Here is a 17,441-nt window from a genome sequence, read left to right as displayed (position 1 = left end):
TGTTTTACGGCTTACGGCCACACCAGCCTGAAAACGCCCGATCTCATTTGACCTCGGAAGCTAAGCTCGTTTGGGCCTGGTTAGTACTTGGATGGGAGACCACCTGGGAATACCAGGTGCTGTAAGCCTATTAGATTTAATTATCAAGCTAAATAGGTTTGGGCCAGGTTAATACTTGTATGGGAGACAGCTTGGGAATGCCAGGTGCTGTGTGACTTTTATAGTTGAGTTGCTGTTTACATTCAATTAGCAAGCTTAAATGTGTTCTGCAAAAAAACTAGCAATTTCTGTTGTTCAGGTTTTGCTCTTGTTATAATTAGATAATCTTTGCATTGTTTTATGGCTTACGGCCACACCAGCCTGAAAACGCCCGATTTCATTTGACCTAGGAAGCTAAATAGGTTTAGGCCAGGTTAATACTTGTATGGGAGACAGCTTGGGAATACCAGGTGCTGTGTGACTTTTATAGTTGAGTTGCTATTTACATTCAATTAGCAAGCTTAAAGGTGTTCTGCAAAAAAAACTAGCAATGTCTGTTGTTCAGGTTTTGCTCTCATTATAAATAGGTCATCTTTGCATTGTTTTACGGCTTACGGCCACACCAGCCTGAAAACGCCCGATCTCATTTGACCTCGGAAGCTAAGCTCGTTTGGGCCTGGTTAGTACTTGGATGGGAGACCACCTGGGAATACCAGGTGCTGTAAGCCTATTAGATTTAATTATCAAGCTAAATAGGTTTGGGCCAGGTTAATACTTGTATGGGAGACAGCTTGGGAATACCAGGTGCTGTGTGACTTTTATAGTTGAGTTGCTGTTTACATTCAATTAGCAAGCTTAAATGTGTTCTGCAAAAAAACTAGCAATTTCTGTTGTTCAGGTTTTGCTCTTGTTATAATTAGATCATCTTTGCATTGTTTTATGGCTTGCGGCCACACCAGCCTGAAAACGCCCGATCTCATTTGACCTCGGAAGCTAAATAGGTTTTGGCCAGGTTAATACTTGTATGGGAGACAGCTTGGGAATACCAGGTGCTGTGTGACTTTTATAGTTGAGTTGCTATTTACATTCAATTAGCAAGCTTAAAGGTGTTCTGCAAAAAAAACTAGCAATGTCTGTTGTTCAGGTTTTGCTCTCATTATAAATAGGTCATCTTTGCATTGTTTTACGGCTTACGGCCACACCAGCCTGAAAACGCCCGATCTCATTTGACCTCGGAAGCTAAGCTCGTTTGGGCCTGGTTAGTACTTGGATGGGAGACCACCTGGGAATACCAGGTACTGTAAGCCTATTAGATTTAATTATCAAGCTTAAATGTGTTCTGCAAAAATCTAGCAATTTCTGTTGTTCAGGTTTTGCTCTTGTTATAATTAGATAATCTTTGCATTGTTTTATGGCTTACGGCCACACCAGCCTGAAAACGCCCGATCCTATTTGACCTAGGAAGCTAAATAGGTTTAGGCCAGGTTAATACTTGTATGGGAGACAGCTTGGGAATACCAGGTGCTGTGTGACTTTTATAGTTGAGTTGCTATTTACATTCAATTAGCAAGCTTAAAGGTGTTCTGCAAAAAAAACTAGCAATGTCTGTTGTTCAGGTTTTGCTCTCATTATAAATAGGTCATCTTTGCATTGTTTTATGGCTTACGGCCACACCAGCCTGAAAACGCCCGATCTCATTTGACCTCGGAAGCTAAGCTTGTTTGGGCCTGGTTAGTACTTGGATGGGAGACCACCTGGGAATACCAGGTGCTGTAAGCCTATTAGATTTAATTATCAAGCTAAATAGGTTTGGGCCAGGTTAATACTTGTATGGGAGACAGCTTGGGAATACCAGGTGCTGTGTGACTTTTATAGTTGAGTTGCTGTTTACATTCAATTAGCAAGCTTAAATGTGTTCTGCAAAAAAACTAGCAATTTCTGTTGTTCAGGTTTTGCTCTTGTTATAATTAGATAATCTTTGCATTGTTTTATGGCTTACGGCCACACCAGCCTGAAAACGCCCGATTTCATTTGACCTAGGAAGCTAAATAGGTTTAGGCCAGGTTAATACTTGTATGGGAGACAGCTTGGGAATACCAGGTGCTGTGTGACTTTTATAGTTGAGTTGCTATTTACATTCAATTAGCAAGCTTAAAGGTGTTCTGCAAAAAAAACTAGCAATGTCTGTTGTTCAGGTTTTGCTCTCATTATAAATAGGTCATCTTTGCATTGTTTTACGGCTTACGGCCACACCAGCCTGAAAACGCCCGATCTCATTTGACCTCGGAAGCTAAGCTCGTTTGGGCCTGGTTAGTACTTGGATGGGAGACCACCTGGGAATACCAGGTGCTGTAAGCCTATTAGATTTAATTATCAAGCTAAATAGGTTTGGGCCAGGTTAATACTTGTATGGGAGACAGCTTGGGAATACCAGGTGCTGTGTGACTTTTATAGTTGAGTTGCTGTTTACATTCAATTAGCAAGCTTAAATGTGTTCTGCAAAAAAACTAGCAATTTCTGTTGTTCAGGTTTTGCTCTTGTTATAATTAGATAATCTTTGCATTGTTTTATGGCTTGCGGCCACACCAGCCTGAAAACGCCCGATCTCATTTGACCTCGGAAGCTAAATAGGTTTTGGCCAGGTTAATACTTGTATGGGGGACAGCTTGGGAATACCAGGTGCTGTGTGACTTTTATAGTTGAGTTGCTGTTTACATTCAATTAGCAAGCTTAAATGTGTTCTGCAAAAAAACTAGCAATTTCTGTTGTTCAGGTTTTGCTCTTGTTATAATTAGATAATCTTTGCATTGTTTTATGGCTTACGGCCACACCAGCCTGAAAACGCCCGATTTCATTTGACCTAGGAAGCTAAATAGGTTTAGGCCAGGTTAATACTTGTATGGGAGACAGCTTGGGAATACCAGGTGCTGTGTGACTTTTATAGTTGAGTTGCTATTTACATTCAATTAGCAAGCTTAAAGGTGTTCTGCAAAAAAAACTAGCAATGTCTGTTGTTCAGGTTTTGCTCTCATTATAAATAGGTCATCTTTGCATTGTTTTACGGCTTACGGCCACACCAGCCTGAAAACGCCCGATCTCATTTGACCTCGGAAGCTAAGCTCGTTTGGGCCTGGTTAGTACTTGGATGGGAGACCACCTGGGAATACCAGGTGCTGTAAGCCTATTAGATTTAATTATCAAGCTAAATAGGTTTGGGCCAGGTTAATACTTGTATGGGAGACAGCTTGGGAATGCCAGGTGCTGTGTGACTTTTATAGTTGAGTTGCTGTTTACATTCAATTAGCAAGCTTAAATGTGTTCTGCAAAAAAACTAGCAATTTCTGTTGTTCAGGTTTTGCTCTTGTTATAATTAGATCATCTTTGCATTGTTTTATGGCTTACGGCCACACCAGCCTGAAAACGCCCGATTTCATTTGACCTAGGAAGCTAAATAGGTTTAGGCCAGGTTAATACTTGTATGGGAGACAGCTTGGGAATACCAGGTGCTGTGTGACTTTTATAGTTGAGTTGCTATTTACATTCAATTAGCAAGCTTAAAGGTGTTCTGCAAAAAAAACTAGCAATGTCTGTTGTTCAGGTTTTGCTCTCATTATAAATAGGTCATCTTTGCATTGTTTTACGGCTTACGGCCACACCAGCCTGAAAACGCCCGATCTCATTTGACCTCGGAAGCTAAGCTCGTTTGGGCCTGGTTAGTACTTGGATGGGAGACCACCTGGGAATACCAGGTACTGTAAGCCTATTAGATTTAATTATCAAGCTTAAATGTGTTCTGCAAAAATCTAGCAATTTCTGTTGTTCAGGTTTTGCTCTTGTTATAATTAGATAATCTTTGCATTGTTTTATGGCTTACGGCCACACCAGCCTGAAAACGCCCGATCCTATTTGACCTAGGAAGCTAAATAGGTTTAGGCCAGGTTAATACTTGTATGGGAGACAGCTTGGGAATACCAGGTGCTGTGTGACTTTTATAGTTGAGTTGCTATTTACATTCAATTAGCAAGCTTAAAGGTGTTCTGCAAAAAAAACTAGCAATGTCTGTTGTTCAGGTTTTGCTCTCATTATAAATAGGTCATCTTTGCATTGTTTTATGGCTTACGGCCACACCAGCCTGAAAACGCCCGATCTCATTTGACCTCGGAAGCTAAGCTTGTTTGGGCCTGGTTAGTACTTGGATGGGAGACCACCTGGGAATACCAGGTGCTGTAAGCCTATTAGATTTAATTATCAAGCTAAATAGGTTTGGGCCAGGTTAATACTTGTATGGGAGACAGCTTGGGAATACCAGGTGCTGTGTGACTTTTATAGTTGAGTTGCTGTTTACATTCAATTAGCAAGCTTAAATGTGTTCTGCAAAAAAACTAGCAATTTCTGTTGTTCAGGTTTTGCTCTTGTTATAATTAGATAATCTTTGCATTGTTTTATGGCTTACGGCCACACCAGCCTGAAAACGCCCGATTTCATTTGACCTAGGAAGCTAAATAGGTTTAGGCCAGGTTAATACTTGTATGGGAGACAGCTTGGGAATACCAGGTGCTGTGTGACTTTTATAGTTGAGTTGCTATTTACATTCAATTAGCAAGCTTAAAGGTGTTCTGCAAAAAAAACTAGCAATGTCTGTTGTTCAGGTTTTGCTCTCATTATAAATAGGTCATCTTTGCATTGTTTTACGGCTTACGGCCACACCAGCCTGAAAACGCCCGATCTCATTTGACCTCGGAAGCTAAGCTCGTTTGGGCCTGGTTAGTACTTGGATGGGAGACCACCTGGGAATACCAGGTACTGTAAGCCTATTAGATTTAATTATCAAGCTTAAATGTGTTCTGCAAAAATCTAGCAATTTCTGTTGTTCAGGTTTTGCTCTTGTTATAATTAGATAATCTTTGCATTGTTTTATGGCTTACGGCCACACCAGCCTGAAAACGCCCGATCCTATTTGACCTAGGAAGCTAAATAGGTTTAGGCCAGGTTAATACTTGTATGGGAGACAGCTTGGGAATACCAGGTGCTGTGTGACTTTTATAGTTGAGTTGCTATTTACATTCAATTAGCAAGCTTAAAGGTGTTCTGCAAAAAAAACTAGCAATGTCTGTTGTTCAGGTTTTGCTCTCATTATAAATAGGTCATCTTTGCATTGTTTTACGGCTTACGGCCACACCAGCCTGAAAACGCCCGATCTCATTTGACCTCGGAAGCTAAGCTCGTTTGGGCCTGGTTAGTACTTGGATGGGAGACCACCTGGGAATACCAGGTGCTGTAAGCCTATTAGATTTAATTATCAAGCTAAATAGGTTTGGGCCAGGTTAATACTTGTATGGGAGACAGCTTGGGAATGCCAGGTGCTGTGTGACTTTTATAGTTGAGTTGCTGTTTACATTCAATTAGCAAGCTTAAATGTGTTCTGCAAAAAAACTAGCAATTTCTGTTGTTCAGGTTTTGCTCTTGTTATAATTAGATAATCTTTGCATTGTTTTATGGCTTACGGCCACACCAGCCTGAAAACGCCCGATTTCATTTGACCTAGGAAGCTAAATAGGTTTAGGCCAGGTTAATACTTGTATGGGAGACAGCTTGGGAATACCAGGTGCTGTGTGACTTTTATAGTTGAGTTGCTATTTACATTCAATTAGCAAGCTTAAAGGTGTTCTGCAAAAAAAACTAGCAATGTCTGTTGTTCAGGTTTTGCTCTCATTATAAATAGGTCATCTTTGCATTGTTTTACGGCTTACGGCCACACCAGCCTGAAAACGCCCGATCTCATTTGACCTCGGAAGCTAAGCTCGTTTGGGCCTGGTTAGTACTTGGATGGGAGACCACCTGGGAATACCAGGTGCTGTAAGCCTATTAGATTTAATTATCAAGCTAAATAGGTTTGGGCCAGGTTAATACTTGTATGGGAGACAGCTTGGGAATACCAGGTGCTGTGTGACTTTTATAGTTGAGTTGCTGTTTACATTCAATTAGCAAGCTTAAATGTGTTCTGCAAAAAAACTAGCAATTTCTGTTGTTCAGGTTTTGCTCTTGTTATAATTAGATAATCTTTGCATTGTTTTATGGCTTGCGGCCACACCAGCCTGAAAACGCCCGATCTCATTTGACCTCGGAAGCTAAATAGGTTTTGGCCAGGTTAATACTTGTATGGGGGACAGCTTGGGAATACCAGGTGCTGTGTGACTTTTATAGTTGAGTTGCTGTTTACATTCAATTAGCAAGCTTAAATGTGTTCTGCAAAAAAACTAGCAATTTCTGTTGTTCAGGTTTTGCTCTTGTTATAATTAGATAATCTTTGCATTGTTTTATGGCTTACGGCCACACCAGCCTGAAAACGCCCGATTTCATTTGACCTAGGAAGCTAAATAGGTTTAGGCCAGGTTAATACTTGTATGGGAGACAGCTTGGGAATACCAGGTGCTGTGTGACTTTTATAGTTGAGTTGCTATTTACATTCAATTAGCAAGCTTAAAGGTGTTCTGCAAAAAAAACTAGCAATGTCTGTTGTTCAGGTTTTGCTCTCATTATAAATAGGTCATCTTTGCATTGTTTTACGGCTTACGGCCACACCAGCCTGAAAACGCCCGATCTCATTTGACCTCGGAAGCTAAGCTCGTTTGGGCCTGGTTAGTACTTGGATGGGAGACCACCTGGGAATACCAGGTGCTGTAAGCCTATTAGATTTAATTATCAAGCTAAATAGGTTTGGGCCAGGTTAATACTTGTATGGGAGACAGCTTGGGAATGCCAGGTGCTGTGTGACTTTTATAGTTGAGTTGCTGTTTACATTCAATTAGCAAGCTTAAATGTGTTCTGCAAAAAAACTAGCAATTTCTGTTGTTCAGGTTTTGCTCTTGTTATAATTAGATCATCTTTGCATTGTTTTATGGCTTACGGCCACACCAGCCTGAAAACGCCCGATTTCATTTGACCTAGGAAGCTAAATAGGTTTAGGCCAGGTTAATACTTGTATGGGAGACAGCTTGGGAATACCAGGTGCTGTGTGACTTTTATAGTTGAGTTGCTATTTACATTCAATTAGCAAGCTTAAAGGTGTTCTGCAAAAAAAACTAGCAATGTCTGTTGTTCAGGTTTTGCTCTCATTATAAATAGGTCATCTTTGCATTGTTTTACGGCTTACGGCCACACCAGCCTGAAAACGCCCGATCTCATTTGACCTCGGAAGCTAAGCTCGTTTGGGCCTGGTTAGTACTTGGATGGGAGACCACCTGGGAATACCAGGTACTGTAAGCCTATTAGATTTAATTATCAAGCTTAAATGTGTTCTGCAAAAATCTAGCAATTTCTGTTGTTCAGGTTTTGCTCTTGTTATAATTAGATAATCTTTGCATTGTTTTATGGCTTACGGCCACACCAGCCTGAAAACGCCCGATCCTATTTGACCTAGGAAGCTAAATAGGTTTAGGCCAGGTTAATACTTGTATGGGAGACAGCTTGGGAATACCAGGTGCTGTGTGACTTTTATAGTTGAGTTGCTATTTACATTCAATTAGCAAGCTTAAAGGTGTTCTGCAAAAAAAACTAGCAATGTCTGTTGTTCAGGTTTTGCTCTCATTATAAATAGGTCATCTTTGCATTGTTTTATGGCTTACGGCCACACCAGCCTGAAAACGCCCGATCTCATTTGACCTCGGAAGCTAAGCTTGTTTGGGCCTGGTTAGTACTTGGATGGGAGACCACCTGGGAATACCAGGTGCTGTAAGCCTATTAGATTTAATTATCAAGCTAAATAGGTTTGGGCCAGGTTAATACTTGTATGGGAGACAGCTTGGGAATACCAGGTGCTGTGTGACTTTTATAGTTGAGTTGCTGTTTACATTCAATTAGCAAGCTTAAATGTGTTCTGCAAAAAAACTAGCAATTTCTGTTGTTCAGGTTTTGCTCTTGTTATAATTAGATAATCTTTGCATTGTTTTATGGCTTACGGCCACACCAGCCTGAAAACGCCCGATTTCATTTGACCTAGGAAGCTAAATAGGTTTAGGCCAGGTTAATACTTGTATGGGAGACAGCTTGGGAATACCAGGTGCTGTGTGACTTTTATAGTTGAGTTGCTATTTACATTCAATTAGCAAGCTTAAAGGTGTTCTGCAAAAAAAACTAGCAATGTCTGTTGTTCAGGTTTTGCTCTCATTATAAATAGGTCATCTTTGCATTGTTTTACGGCTTACGGCCACACCAGCCTGAAAACGCCCGATCTCATTTGACCTCGGAAGCTAAGCTCGTTTGGGCCTGGTTAGTACTTGGATGGGAGACCACCTGGGAATACCAGGTACTGTAAGCCTATTAGATTTAATTATCAAGCTTAAATGTGTTCTGCAAAAATCTAGCAATTTCTGTTGTTCAGGTTTTGCTCTTGTTATAATTAGATAATCTTTGCATTGTTTTATGGCTTACGGCCACACCAGCCTGAAAACGCCCGATCCTATTTGACCTAGGAAGCTAAATAGGTTTAGGCCAGGTTAATACTTGTATGGGAGACAGCTTGGGAATACCAGGTGCTGTGTGACTTTTATAGTTGAGTTGCTATTTACATTCAATTAGCAAGCTTAAAGGTGTTCTGCAAAAAAAACTAGCAATGTCTGTTGTTCAGGTTTTGCTCTCATTATAAATAGGTCATCTTTGCATTGTTTTACGGCTTACGGCCACACCAGCCTGAAAACGCCCGATCTCATTTGACCTCGGAAGCTAAGCTCGTTTGGGCCTGGTTAGTACTTGGATGGGAGACCACCTGGGAATACCAGGTGCTGTAAGCCTATTAGATTTAATTATCAAGCTAAATAGGTTTGGGCCAGGTTAATACTTGTATGGGAGACAGCTTGGGAATGCCAGGTGCTGTGTGACTTTTATAGTTGAGTTGCTGTTTACATTCAATTAGCAAGCTTAAATGTGTTCTGCAAAAAAACTAGCAATTTCTGTTGTTCAGGTTTTGCTCTTGTTATAATTAGATAATCTTTGCATTGTTTTATGGCTTACGGCCACACCAGCCTGAAAACGCCCGATTTCATTTGACCTAGGAAGCTAAATAGGTTTAGGCCAGGTTAATACTTGTATGGGAGACAGCTTGGGAATACCAGGTGCTGTGTGACTTTTATAGTTGAGTTGCTATTTACATTCAATTAGCAAGCTTAAAGGTGTTCTGCAAAAAAAACTAGCAATGTCTGTTGTTCAGGTTTTGCTCTCATTATAAATAGGTCATCTTTGCATTGTTTTACGGCTTACGGCCACACCAGCCTGAAAACGCCCGATCTCATTTGACCTCGGAAGCTAAGCTCGTTTGGGCCTGGTTAGTACTTGGATGGGAGACCACCTGGGAATACCAGGTACTGTAAGCCTATTAGATTTAATTATCAAGCTTAAATGTGTTCTGCAAAAATCTAGCAATTTCTGTTGTTCAGGTTTTGCTCTTGTTATAATTAGATAATCTTTGCATTGTTTTATGGCTTACGGCCACACCAGCCTGAAAACGCCCGATCCTATTTGACCTAGGAAGCTAAATAGGTTTAGGCCAGGTTAATACTTGTATGGGAGACAGCTTGGGAATACCAGGTGCTGTGTGACTTTTATAGTTGAGTTGCTATTTACATTCAATTAGCAAGCTTAAAGGTGTTCTGCAAAAAAAACTAGCAATGTCTGTTGTTCAGGTTTTGCTCTCATTATAAATAGGTCATCTTTGCATTGTTTTACGGCTTACGGCCACACCAGCCTGAAAACGCCCGATCTCATTTGACCTCGGAAGCTAAGCTCGTTTGGGCCTGGTTAGTACTTGGATGGGAGACCACCTGGGAATACCAGGTGCTGTAAGCCTATTAGATTTAATTATCAAGCTAAATAGGTTTGGGCCAGGTTAATACTTGTATGGGAGACAGCTTGGGAATGCCAGGTGCTGTGTGACTTTTATAGTTGAGTTGCTGTTTACATTCAATTAGCAAGCTTAATTGTGTTCTGCAAAAAAACTAGCAATTTCTGTTGTTCAGGTTTTGCTCTTGTTATAATTAGATAATCTTTGCATTGTTTTATGGCTTACGGCCACACCAGCCTGAAAACGCCCGATTTCATTTGACCTAGGAAGCTAAATAGGTTTAGGCCAGGTTAATACTTGTATGGGAGACAGCTTGGGAATACCAGGTGCTGTGTGACTTTTATAGTTGAGTTGCTATTTACATTCAATTAGCAAGCTTAAAGGTGTTCTGCAAAAAAAACTAGCAATGTCTGTTGTTCAGGTTTTGCTCTCATTATAAATAGGTCATCTTTGCATTGTTTTACGGCTTACGGCCACACCAGCCTGAAAACGCCCGATCTCATTTGACCTCGGAAGCTAAGCTCGTTTGGGCCTGGTTAGTACTTGGATGGGAGACCACCTGGGAATACCAGGTGCTGTAAGCCTATTAGATTTAATTATCAAGCTAAATAGGTTTGGGCCAGGTTAATACTTGTATGGGAGACAGCTTGGGAATACCAGGTGCTGTGTGACTTTTATAGTTGAGTTGCTGTTTACATTCAATTAGCAAGCTTAAATGTGTTCTGCAAAAAAACTAGCAATTTCTGTTGTTCAGGTTTTGCTCTTGTTATAATTAGATAATCTTTGCATTGTTTTATGGCTTGCGGCCACACCAGCCTGAAAACGCCCGATCTCATTTGACCTCGGAAGCTAAATAGGTTTTGGCCAGGTTAATACTTGTATGGGGGACAGCTTGGGAATACCAGGTGCTGTGTGACTTTTATAGTTGAGTTGCTGTTTACATTCAATTAGCAAGCTTAAATGTGTTCTGCAAAAAAACTAGCAATTTCTGTTGTTCAGGTTTTGCTCTTGTTATAATTAGATAATCTTTGCATTGTTTTATGGCTTACGGCCACACCAGCCTGAAAACGCCCGATTTCATTTGACCTAGGAAGCTAAATAGGTTTAGGCCAGGTTAATACTTGTATGGGAGACAGCTTGGGAATACCAGGTGCTGTGTGACTTTTATAGTTGAGTTGCTGTTTACATTCAATTAGCAAGCTTAAATGTGTTCTGCAAAAAAACTAGCAATTTCTGTTGTTCAGGTTTTGCTCTTGTTATAATTAGATAATCTTTGCATTGTTTTATGGCTTACGGCCACACCAGCCTGAAAACGCCCGATTTCATTTGACCTAGGAAGCTAAATAGGTTTAGGCCAGGTTAATACTTGTATGGGAGACAGCTTGGGAATACCAGGTGCTGTGTGACTTTTATAGTTGAGTTGCTATTTACATTCAATTAGCAAGCTTAAAGGTGTTCTGCAAAAAAAACTAGCAATGTCTGTTGTTCAGGTTTTGCTCTCATTATAAATAGGTCATCTTTGCATTGTTTTACGGCTTACGGCCACACCAGCCTGAAAACGCCCGATCTCATTTGACCTCGGAAGCTAAGCTCGTTTGGGCCTGGTTAGTACTTGGATGGGAGACCACCTGGGAATACCAGGTGCTGTAAGCCTATTAGATTTAATTATCAAGCTAAATAGGTTTGGGCCAGGTTAATACTTGTATGGGAGACAGCTTGGGAATACCAGGTGCTGTGTGACTTTTATAGTTGAGTTGCTGTTTACATTCAATTAGCAAGCTTAAATGTGTTCTGCAAAAAAACTAGCAATTTCTGTTGTTCAGGTTTTGCTCTTGTTATAATTAGATCATCTTTGCATTGTTTTATGGCTTACGGCCACACCAGCCTGAAAACGCCCGATTTCATTTGACCTAGGAAGCTAAATAGGTTTAGGCCAGGTTAATACTTGTATGGGAGACAGCTTGGGAATACCAGGTGCTGTGTGACTTTTATAGTTGAGTTGCTATTTACATTCAATTAGCAAGCTTAAAGGTGTTCTGCAAAAAAAACTAGCAATGTCTGTTGTTCAGGTTTTGCTCTCATTATAAATAGGTCATCTTTGCATTGTTTTACGGCTTACGGCCACACCAGCCTGAAAACGCCCGATCTCATTTGACCTCGGAAGCTAAGCTTGTTTGGGCCTGGTTAGTACTTGGATGGGAGACCACCTGGGAATACCAGGTGCTGTAAGCCTATTAGATTTAATTATCAAGCTAAATAGGTTTGGGCCAGGTTAATACTTGTATGGGAGACAGCTTGGGAATACCAGGTGCTGTGTGACTTTTATAGTTGAGTTGCTGTTTACATTCAATTAGCAAGCTTAAATGTGTTCTGCAAAAAAACTAGCAATTTCTGTTGTTCAGGTTTTGCTCTTGTTATAATTAGATCATCTTTGCATTGTTTTATGGCTTACGGCCACACCAGCCTGAAAACGCCCGATTTCATTTGACCTAGGAAGCTAAATAGGTTTAGGCCAGGTTAATACTTGTATGGGAGACAGCTTGGGAATACCAGGTGCTGTGTGACTTTTATAGTTGAGTTGCTATTTACATTCAATTAGCAAGCTTAAAGGTGTTCTGCAAAAAAAACTAGCAATGTCTGTTGTTCAGGTTTTGCTCTCATTATAAATAGGTCATCTTTGCATTGTTTTACGGCTTACGGCCACACCAGCCTGAAAACGCCCGATCTCATTTGACCTCGGAAGCTAAGCTCGTTTGGGCCTGGTTAGTACTTGGATGGGAGACCACCTGGGAATACCAGGTACTGTAAGCCTATTAGATTTAATTATCAAGCTTAAATGTGTTCTGCAAAAATCTAGCAATTTCTGTTGTTCAGGTTTTGCTCTTGTTATAATTAGATAATCTTTGCATTGTTTTATGGCTTACGGCCACACCAGCCTGAAAACGCCCGATCCTATTTGACCTAGGAAGCTAAATAGGTTTAGGCCAGGTTAATACTTGTATGGGAGACAGCTTGGGAATACCAGGTGCTGTGTGACTTTTATAGTTGAGTTGCTATTTACATTCAATTAGCAAGCTTAAAGGTGTTCTGCAAAAAAAACTAGCAATGTCTGTTGTTCAGGTTTTGCTCTCATTATAAATAGGTCATCTTTGCATTGTTTTATGGCTTACGGCCACACCAGCCTGAAAACGCCCGATCTCATTTGACCTCGGAAGCTAAGCTTGTTTGGGCCTGGTTAGTACTTGGATGGGAGACCACCTGGGAATACCAGGTGCTGTAAGCCTATTAGATTTAATTATCAAGCTAAATAGGTTTGGGCCAGGTTAATACTTGTATGGGAGACAGCTTGGGAATACCAGGTGCTGTGTGACTTTTATAGTTGAGTTGCTGTTTACATTCAATTAGCAAGCTTAAATGTGTTCTGCAAAAAAACTAGCAATTTCTGTTGTTCAGGTTTTGCTCTTGTTATAATTAGATAATCTTTGCATTGTTTTATGGCTTACGGCCACACCAGCCTGAAAACGCCCGATTTCATTTGACCTAGGAAGCTAAATAGGTTTAGGCCAGGTTAATACTTGTATGGGAGACAGCTTGGGAATACCAGGTGCTGTGTGACTTTTATAGTTGAGTTGCTATTTACATTCAATTAGCAAGCTTAAAGGTGTTCTGCAAAAAAAACTAGCAATGTCTGTTGTTCAGGTTTTGCTCTCATTATAAATAGGTCATCTTTGCATTGTTTTACGGCTTACGGCCACACCAGCCTGAAAACGCCCGATCTCATTTGACCTCGGAAGCTAAGCTCGTTTGGGCCTGGTTAGTACTTGGATGGGAGACCACCTGGGAATACCAGGTGCTGTAAGCCTATTAGATTTAATTATCAAGCTAAATAGGTTTGGGCCAGGTTAATACTTGTATGGGAGACAGCTTGGGAATACCAGGTGCTGTGTGACTTTTATAGTTGAGTTGCTGTTTACATTCAATTAGCAAGCTTAAATGTGTTCTGCAAAAAAACTAGCAATTTCTGTTGTTCAGGTTTTGCTCTTGTTATAATTAGATAATCTTTGCATTGTTTTATGGCTTGCGGCCACACCAGCCTGAAAACGCCCGATCTCATTTGACCTCGGAAGCTAAATAGGTTTTGGCCAGGTTAATACTTGTATGGGGGACAGCTTGGGAATACCAGGTGCTGTGTGACTTTTATAGTTGAGTTGCTGTTTACATTCAATTAGCAAGCTTAAATGTGTTCTGCAAAAAAACTAGCAATTTCTGTTGTTCAGGTTTTGCTCTTGTTATAATTAGATAATCTTTGCATTGTTTTATGGCTTACGGCCACACCAGCCTGAAAACGCCCGATTTCATTTGACCTAGGAAGCTAAATAGGTTTAGGCCAGGTTAATACTTGTATGGGAGACAGCTTGGGAATACCAGGTGCTGTGTGACTTTTATAGTTGAGTTGCTGTTTACATTCAATTAGCAAGCTTAAATGTGTTCTGCAAAAAAACTAGCAATTTCTGTTGTTCAGGTTTTGCTCTTGTTATAATTAGATAATCTTTGCATTGTTTTATGGCTTACGGCCACACCAGCCTGAAAACGCCCGATTTCATTTGACCTAGGAAGCTAAATAGGTTTAGGCCAGGTTAATACTTGTATGGGAGACAGCTTGGGAATACCAGGTGCTGTGTGACTTTTATAGTTGAGTTGCTATTTACATTCAATTAGCAAGCTTAAAGGTGTTCTGCAAAAAAAACTAGCAATGTCTGTTGTTCAGGTTTTGCTCTCATTATAAATAGGTCATCTTTGCATTGTTTTACGGCTTACGGCCACACCAGCCTGAAAACGCCCGATCTCATTTGACCTCGGAAGCTAAGCTCGTTTGGGCCTGGTTAGTACTTGGATGGGAGACCACCTGGGAATACCAGGTGCTGTAAGCCTATTAGATTTAATTATCAAGCTAAATAGGTTTGGGCCAGGTTAATACTTGTATGGGAGACAGCTTGGGAATACCAGGTGCTGTGTGACTTTTATAGTTGAGTTGCTGTTTACATTCAATTAGCAAGCTTAAATGTGTTCTGCAAAAAAACTAGCAATTTCTGTTGTTCAGGTTTTGCTCTTGTTATAATTAGATCATCTTTGCATTGTTTTATGGCTTACGGCCACACCAGCCTGAAAACGCCCGATTTCATTTGACCTAGGAAGCTAAATAGGTTTAGGCCAGGTTAATACTTGTATGGGAGACAGCTTGGGAATACCAGGTGCTGTGTGACTTTTATAGTTGAGTTGCTATTTACATTCAATTAGCAAGCTTAAAGGTGTTCTGCAAAAAAAACTAGCAATGTCTGTTGTTCAGGTTTTGCTCTCATTATAAATAGGTCATCTTTGCATTGTTTTACGGCTTACGGCCACACCAGCCTGAAAACGCCCGATCTCATTTGACCTCGGAAGCTAAGCTCGTTTGGGCCTGGTTAGTACTTGGATGGGAGACCACCTGGGAATACCAGGTGCTGTAAGCCTATTAGATTTAATTATCAAGCTAAATAGGTTTGGGCCAGGTTAATACTTGTATGGGAGACAGCTTGGGAATACCAGGTGCTGTGTGACTTTTATAGTTGAGTTGCTGTTTACATTCAATTAGCAAGCTTAAATGTGTTCTGCAAAAAAACTAGCAATTTCTGTTGTTCAGGTTTTGCTCTTGTTATAATTAGATCATCTTTGCATTGTTTTATGGCTTACGGCCACACCAGCCTGAAAACGCCCGATTTCATTTGACCTAGGAAGCTAAATAGGTTTAGGCCAGGTTAATACTTGTATGGGAGACAGCTTGGGAATACCAGGTGCTGTGTGACTTTTATAGTTGAGTTGCTATTTACATTCAATTAGCAAGCTTAAAGGTGTTCTGCAAAAAAAACTAGCAATGTCTGTTGTTCAGGTTTTGCTCTCATTATAAATAGGTCATCTTTGCATTGTTTTACGGCTTACGGCCACACCAGCCTGAAAACGCCCGATCTCATTTGACCTCGGAAGCTAAGCTCGTTTGGGCCTGGTTAGTACTTGGATGGGAGACCACCTGGGAATACCAGGTACTGTAAGCCTATTAGATTTAATTATCAAGCTTAAATGTGTTCTGCAAAAATCTAGCAATTTCTGTTGTTCAGGTTTTGCTCTTGTTATAATTAGATAATCTTTGCATTGTTTTATGGCTTACGGCCACACCAGCCTGAAAACGCCCGATCCTATTTGACCTAGGAAGCTAAATAGGTTTAGGCCAGGTTAATACTTGTATGGGAGACAGCTTGGGAATACCAGGTGCTGTGTGACTTTTATAGTTGAGTTGCTATTTACATTCAATTAGCAAGCTTAAAGGTGTTCTGCAAAAAAAACTAGCAATGTCTGTTGTTCAGGTTTTGCTCTCATTATAAATAGGTCATCTTTGCATTGTTTTATGGCTTACGGCCACACCAGCCTGAAAACGCCCGATCTCATTTGACCTCGGAAGCTAAGCTTGTTTGGGCCTGGTTAGTACTTGGATGGGAGACCACCTGGGAATACCAGGTGCTGTAAGCCTATTAGATTTAATTATCAAGCTAAATAGGTTTGGGCCAGGTTAATACTTGTATGGGAGACAGCTTGGGAATACCAGGTGCTGTGTGACTTTTATAGTTGAGTTGCTGTTTACATTCAATTAGCAAGCTTAAATGTGTTCTGCAAAAAAACTAGCAATTTCTGTTGTTCAGGTTTTGCTCTTGTTATAATTAGATAATCTTTGCATTGTTTTATGGCTTACGGCCACACCAGCCTGAAAACGCCCGATTTCATTTGACCTAGGAAGCTAAATAGGTTTAGGCCAGGTTAATACTTGTATGGGAGACAGCTTGGGAATACCAGGTGCTGTGTGACTTTTATAGTTGAGTTGCTATTTACATTCAATTAGCAAGCTTAAAGGTGTTCTGCAAAAAAAACTAGCAATGTCTGTTGTTCAGGTTTTGCTCTCATTATAAATAGGTCATCTTTGCATTGTTTTACGGCTTACGGCCACACCAGCCTGAAAACGCCCGATCTCATTTGACCTCGGAAGCTAAGCTCGTTTGGGCCTGGTTAGTACTTGGATGGGAGACCACCTGGGAATACCAGGTACTGTAAGCCTATTAGATTTAATTATCAAGCTTAAATGTGTTCTGCAAAAATCTAGCAATTTCTGTTGTTCAGGTTTTGCTCTTGTTATAATTAGATAATCTTTGCATTGTTTTATGGCTTACGGCCACACCAGCCTGAAAACGCCCGATCCTATTTGACCTAGGAAGCTAAATAGGTTTAGGCCAGGTTAATACTTGTATGGGAGACAGCTTGGGAATACCAGGTGCTGTGTGACTTTTATAGTTGAGTTGCTATTTACATTCAATTAGCAAGCTTAAAGGTGTTCTGCAAAAAAAACTAGCAATGTCTGTTGTTCAGGTTTTGCTCTCATTATAAATAGGTCATCTTTGCATTGTTTTACGGCTTACGGCCACACCAGCCTGAAAACGCCCGATCTCATTTGACCTCGGAAGCTAAGCTCGTTTGGGCCTGGTTAGTACTTGGATGGGAGACCACCTGGGAATACCAGGTGCTGTAAGCCTATTAGATTTAATTA

General features: G+C 40.6%; 30 non-coding genes and 35 pseudogenes across 30 annotated transcripts; all 65 read left to right on the top strand.

Annotated features, from left to right (window-relative positions):
- Positions 1–9: 9 nt before the first annotated feature.
- LOC143515770 (5S ribosomal RNA) lies at positions 10–128 on the top strand. The gene has a single exon (XR_013131331.1). It is a non-coding gene; the product is annotated as a 5S ribosomal RNA (ribosomal RNA).
- A 214-nt stretch (positions 129–342) lies between these two features.
- LOC143515429 (5S ribosomal RNA) lies at positions 343–461 on the top strand (annotated as a pseudogene).
- A 127-nt stretch (positions 462–588) lies between these two features.
- LOC143515769 (5S ribosomal RNA) lies at positions 589–707 on the top strand. Its single transcript, XR_013131330.1, has one exon. It is a non-coding gene; the product is annotated as a 5S ribosomal RNA (ribosomal RNA).
- Positions 708–921: 214 nt separating this feature from the next.
- On the top strand, positions 922–1,040 carry LOC143516009 (5S ribosomal RNA; annotated as a pseudogene).
- A 127-nt stretch (positions 1,041–1,167) lies between these two features.
- LOC143515939 (5S ribosomal RNA) lies at positions 1,168–1,286 on the top strand. The gene has a single exon (XR_013131495.1). It is a non-coding gene; the product is annotated as a 5S ribosomal RNA (ribosomal RNA).
- Positions 1,287–1,393: 107 nt separating this feature from the next.
- LOC143516067 (5S ribosomal RNA) lies at positions 1,394–1,512 on the top strand (annotated as a pseudogene).
- Positions 1,513–1,639: 127 nt separating this feature from the next.
- On the top strand, positions 1,640–1,758 carry LOC143515870 (5S ribosomal RNA). Its single transcript, XR_013131428.1, has one exon. It is a non-coding gene; the product is annotated as a 5S ribosomal RNA (ribosomal RNA).
- Positions 1,759–1,972: 214 nt separating this feature from the next.
- Positions 1,973–2,091, top strand: LOC143515428 (5S ribosomal RNA; annotated as a pseudogene).
- Positions 2,092–2,218: 127 nt separating this feature from the next.
- LOC143515768 (5S ribosomal RNA) lies at positions 2,219–2,337 on the top strand. The gene has a single exon (XR_013131329.1). It is a non-coding gene; the product is annotated as a 5S ribosomal RNA (ribosomal RNA).
- A 214-nt stretch (positions 2,338–2,551) lies between these two features.
- On the top strand, positions 2,552–2,670 carry LOC143516024 (5S ribosomal RNA; annotated as a pseudogene).
- A 126-nt stretch (positions 2,671–2,796) lies between these two features.
- On the top strand, positions 2,797–2,915 carry LOC143515427 (5S ribosomal RNA; annotated as a pseudogene).
- Positions 2,916–3,042: 127 nt separating this feature from the next.
- LOC143515767 (5S ribosomal RNA) lies at positions 3,043–3,161 on the top strand. Its single transcript, XR_013131328.1, has one exon. It is a non-coding gene; the product is annotated as a 5S ribosomal RNA (ribosomal RNA).
- Positions 3,162–3,375: 214 nt separating this feature from the next.
- On the top strand, positions 3,376–3,494 carry LOC143515426 (5S ribosomal RNA; annotated as a pseudogene).
- Positions 3,495–3,621: 127 nt separating this feature from the next.
- LOC143515937 (5S ribosomal RNA) lies at positions 3,622–3,740 on the top strand. Its single transcript, XR_013131493.1, has one exon. It is a non-coding gene; the product is annotated as a 5S ribosomal RNA (ribosomal RNA).
- A 107-nt stretch (positions 3,741–3,847) lies between these two features.
- On the top strand, positions 3,848–3,966 carry LOC143516065 (5S ribosomal RNA; annotated as a pseudogene).
- Positions 3,967–4,093: 127 nt separating this feature from the next.
- LOC143515869 (5S ribosomal RNA) lies at positions 4,094–4,212 on the top strand. Its single transcript, XR_013131427.1, has one exon. It is a non-coding gene; the product is annotated as a 5S ribosomal RNA (ribosomal RNA).
- Positions 4,213–4,426: 214 nt separating this feature from the next.
- Positions 4,427–4,545, top strand: LOC143515425 (5S ribosomal RNA; annotated as a pseudogene).
- A 127-nt stretch (positions 4,546–4,672) lies between these two features.
- On the top strand, positions 4,673–4,791 carry LOC143515936 (5S ribosomal RNA). The gene has a single exon (XR_013131492.1). It is a non-coding gene; the product is annotated as a 5S ribosomal RNA (ribosomal RNA).
- A 107-nt stretch (positions 4,792–4,898) lies between these two features.
- On the top strand, positions 4,899–5,017 carry LOC143516064 (5S ribosomal RNA; annotated as a pseudogene).
- A 127-nt stretch (positions 5,018–5,144) lies between these two features.
- On the top strand, positions 5,145–5,263 carry LOC143515766 (5S ribosomal RNA). Its single transcript, XR_013131327.1, has one exon. It is a non-coding gene; the product is annotated as a 5S ribosomal RNA (ribosomal RNA).
- A 214-nt stretch (positions 5,264–5,477) lies between these two features.
- Positions 5,478–5,596, top strand: LOC143515424 (5S ribosomal RNA; annotated as a pseudogene).
- A 127-nt stretch (positions 5,597–5,723) lies between these two features.
- On the top strand, positions 5,724–5,842 carry LOC143515764 (5S ribosomal RNA). The gene has a single exon (XR_013131325.1). It is a non-coding gene; the product is annotated as a 5S ribosomal RNA (ribosomal RNA).
- A 214-nt stretch (positions 5,843–6,056) lies between these two features.
- LOC143516023 (5S ribosomal RNA) lies at positions 6,057–6,175 on the top strand (annotated as a pseudogene).
- A 126-nt stretch (positions 6,176–6,301) lies between these two features.
- On the top strand, positions 6,302–6,420 carry LOC143515421 (5S ribosomal RNA; annotated as a pseudogene).
- A 127-nt stretch (positions 6,421–6,547) lies between these two features.
- Positions 6,548–6,666, top strand: LOC143515763 (5S ribosomal RNA). The gene has a single exon (XR_013131324.1). It is a non-coding gene; the product is annotated as a 5S ribosomal RNA (ribosomal RNA).
- Positions 6,667–6,880: 214 nt separating this feature from the next.
- LOC143515420 (5S ribosomal RNA) lies at positions 6,881–6,999 on the top strand (annotated as a pseudogene).
- A 127-nt stretch (positions 7,000–7,126) lies between these two features.
- On the top strand, positions 7,127–7,245 carry LOC143515935 (5S ribosomal RNA). Its single transcript, XR_013131491.1, has one exon. It is a non-coding gene; the product is annotated as a 5S ribosomal RNA (ribosomal RNA).
- Positions 7,246–7,352: 107 nt separating this feature from the next.
- On the top strand, positions 7,353–7,471 carry LOC143516063 (5S ribosomal RNA; annotated as a pseudogene).
- Positions 7,472–7,598: 127 nt separating this feature from the next.
- On the top strand, positions 7,599–7,717 carry LOC143515866 (5S ribosomal RNA). The gene has a single exon (XR_013131425.1). It is a non-coding gene; the product is annotated as a 5S ribosomal RNA (ribosomal RNA).
- A 214-nt stretch (positions 7,718–7,931) lies between these two features.
- LOC143515419 (5S ribosomal RNA) lies at positions 7,932–8,050 on the top strand (annotated as a pseudogene).
- A 127-nt stretch (positions 8,051–8,177) lies between these two features.
- LOC143515934 (5S ribosomal RNA) lies at positions 8,178–8,296 on the top strand. Its single transcript, XR_013131490.1, has one exon. It is a non-coding gene; the product is annotated as a 5S ribosomal RNA (ribosomal RNA).
- A 107-nt stretch (positions 8,297–8,403) lies between these two features.
- LOC143516062 (5S ribosomal RNA) lies at positions 8,404–8,522 on the top strand (annotated as a pseudogene).
- A 127-nt stretch (positions 8,523–8,649) lies between these two features.
- On the top strand, positions 8,650–8,768 carry LOC143515762 (5S ribosomal RNA). Its single transcript, XR_013131323.1, has one exon. It is a non-coding gene; the product is annotated as a 5S ribosomal RNA (ribosomal RNA).
- A 214-nt stretch (positions 8,769–8,982) lies between these two features.
- On the top strand, positions 8,983–9,101 carry LOC143515418 (5S ribosomal RNA; annotated as a pseudogene).
- A 127-nt stretch (positions 9,102–9,228) lies between these two features.
- Positions 9,229–9,347, top strand: LOC143515933 (5S ribosomal RNA). The gene has a single exon (XR_013131489.1). It is a non-coding gene; the product is annotated as a 5S ribosomal RNA (ribosomal RNA).
- A 107-nt stretch (positions 9,348–9,454) lies between these two features.
- Positions 9,455–9,573, top strand: LOC143516061 (5S ribosomal RNA; annotated as a pseudogene).
- Positions 9,574–9,700: 127 nt separating this feature from the next.
- On the top strand, positions 9,701–9,819 carry LOC143515761 (5S ribosomal RNA). The gene has a single exon (XR_013131322.1). It is a non-coding gene; the product is annotated as a 5S ribosomal RNA (ribosomal RNA).
- A 214-nt stretch (positions 9,820–10,033) lies between these two features.
- Positions 10,034–10,152, top strand: LOC143515417 (5S ribosomal RNA; annotated as a pseudogene).
- Positions 10,153–10,279: 127 nt separating this feature from the next.
- On the top strand, positions 10,280–10,398 carry LOC143515760 (5S ribosomal RNA). Its single transcript, XR_013131321.1, has one exon. It is a non-coding gene; the product is annotated as a 5S ribosomal RNA (ribosomal RNA).
- Positions 10,399–10,612: 214 nt separating this feature from the next.
- On the top strand, positions 10,613–10,731 carry LOC143516022 (5S ribosomal RNA; annotated as a pseudogene).
- Positions 10,732–10,857: 126 nt separating this feature from the next.
- On the top strand, positions 10,858–10,976 carry LOC143515415 (5S ribosomal RNA; annotated as a pseudogene).
- A 126-nt stretch (positions 10,977–11,102) lies between these two features.
- LOC143515414 (5S ribosomal RNA) lies at positions 11,103–11,221 on the top strand (annotated as a pseudogene).
- Positions 11,222–11,348: 127 nt separating this feature from the next.
- LOC143515759 (5S ribosomal RNA) lies at positions 11,349–11,467 on the top strand. Its single transcript, XR_013131320.1, has one exon. It is a non-coding gene; the product is annotated as a 5S ribosomal RNA (ribosomal RNA).
- Positions 11,468–11,681: 214 nt separating this feature from the next.
- LOC143515413 (5S ribosomal RNA) lies at positions 11,682–11,800 on the top strand (annotated as a pseudogene).
- Positions 11,801–11,927: 127 nt separating this feature from the next.
- LOC143515865 (5S ribosomal RNA) lies at positions 11,928–12,046 on the top strand. Its single transcript, XR_013131424.1, has one exon. It is a non-coding gene; the product is annotated as a 5S ribosomal RNA (ribosomal RNA).
- A 214-nt stretch (positions 12,047–12,260) lies between these two features.
- Positions 12,261–12,379, top strand: LOC143515412 (5S ribosomal RNA; annotated as a pseudogene).
- A 127-nt stretch (positions 12,380–12,506) lies between these two features.
- On the top strand, positions 12,507–12,625 carry LOC143515931 (5S ribosomal RNA). The gene has a single exon (XR_013131487.1). It is a non-coding gene; the product is annotated as a 5S ribosomal RNA (ribosomal RNA).
- A 107-nt stretch (positions 12,626–12,732) lies between these two features.
- On the top strand, positions 12,733–12,851 carry LOC143516060 (5S ribosomal RNA; annotated as a pseudogene).
- Positions 12,852–12,978: 127 nt separating this feature from the next.
- Positions 12,979–13,097, top strand: LOC143515864 (5S ribosomal RNA). The gene has a single exon (XR_013131423.1). It is a non-coding gene; the product is annotated as a 5S ribosomal RNA (ribosomal RNA).
- Positions 13,098–13,311: 214 nt separating this feature from the next.
- On the top strand, positions 13,312–13,430 carry LOC143515411 (5S ribosomal RNA; annotated as a pseudogene).
- A 127-nt stretch (positions 13,431–13,557) lies between these two features.
- On the top strand, positions 13,558–13,676 carry LOC143515758 (5S ribosomal RNA). Its single transcript, XR_013131319.1, has one exon. It is a non-coding gene; the product is annotated as a 5S ribosomal RNA (ribosomal RNA).
- Positions 13,677–13,890: 214 nt separating this feature from the next.
- On the top strand, positions 13,891–14,009 carry LOC143516021 (5S ribosomal RNA; annotated as a pseudogene).
- Positions 14,010–14,135: 126 nt separating this feature from the next.
- LOC143515409 (5S ribosomal RNA) lies at positions 14,136–14,254 on the top strand (annotated as a pseudogene).
- A 126-nt stretch (positions 14,255–14,380) lies between these two features.
- On the top strand, positions 14,381–14,499 carry LOC143515408 (5S ribosomal RNA; annotated as a pseudogene).
- Positions 14,500–14,626: 127 nt separating this feature from the next.
- Positions 14,627–14,745, top strand: LOC143515757 (5S ribosomal RNA). Its single transcript, XR_013131318.1, has one exon. It is a non-coding gene; the product is annotated as a 5S ribosomal RNA (ribosomal RNA).
- Positions 14,746–14,959: 214 nt separating this feature from the next.
- LOC143515407 (5S ribosomal RNA) lies at positions 14,960–15,078 on the top strand (annotated as a pseudogene).
- A 127-nt stretch (positions 15,079–15,205) lies between these two features.
- LOC143515756 (5S ribosomal RNA) lies at positions 15,206–15,324 on the top strand. Its single transcript, XR_013131317.1, has one exon. It is a non-coding gene; the product is annotated as a 5S ribosomal RNA (ribosomal RNA).
- A 214-nt stretch (positions 15,325–15,538) lies between these two features.
- Positions 15,539–15,657, top strand: LOC143515406 (5S ribosomal RNA; annotated as a pseudogene).
- A 127-nt stretch (positions 15,658–15,784) lies between these two features.
- LOC143515930 (5S ribosomal RNA) lies at positions 15,785–15,903 on the top strand. Its single transcript, XR_013131486.1, has one exon. It is a non-coding gene; the product is annotated as a 5S ribosomal RNA (ribosomal RNA).
- Positions 15,904–16,010: 107 nt separating this feature from the next.
- LOC143516059 (5S ribosomal RNA) lies at positions 16,011–16,129 on the top strand (annotated as a pseudogene).
- Positions 16,130–16,256: 127 nt separating this feature from the next.
- LOC143515863 (5S ribosomal RNA) lies at positions 16,257–16,375 on the top strand. Its single transcript, XR_013131422.1, has one exon. It is a non-coding gene; the product is annotated as a 5S ribosomal RNA (ribosomal RNA).
- Positions 16,376–16,589: 214 nt separating this feature from the next.
- On the top strand, positions 16,590–16,708 carry LOC143515404 (5S ribosomal RNA; annotated as a pseudogene).
- Positions 16,709–16,835: 127 nt separating this feature from the next.
- LOC143515929 (5S ribosomal RNA) lies at positions 16,836–16,954 on the top strand. Its single transcript, XR_013131485.1, has one exon. It is a non-coding gene; the product is annotated as a 5S ribosomal RNA (ribosomal RNA).
- A 107-nt stretch (positions 16,955–17,061) lies between these two features.
- On the top strand, positions 17,062–17,180 carry LOC143516058 (5S ribosomal RNA; annotated as a pseudogene).
- Positions 17,181–17,307: 127 nt separating this feature from the next.
- Positions 17,308–17,426, top strand: LOC143515754 (5S ribosomal RNA). Its single transcript, XR_013131316.1, has one exon. It is a non-coding gene; the product is annotated as a 5S ribosomal RNA (ribosomal RNA).
- Positions 17,427–17,441: the final 15 nt, after the last annotated feature.

The sequence above is a fragment of the Brachyhypopomus gauderio genome, chromosome 5 (assembly GCF_052324685.1).
Source record: "Brachyhypopomus gauderio isolate BG-103 chromosome 5, BGAUD_0.2, whole genome shotgun sequence".
NCBI classification, from domain to species: domain Eukaryota; kingdom Metazoa; phylum Chordata; class Actinopteri; order Gymnotiformes; family Hypopomidae; genus Brachyhypopomus; species Brachyhypopomus gauderio.
This window is presented reverse-complemented; position numbering and strand designations above follow the sequence as displayed.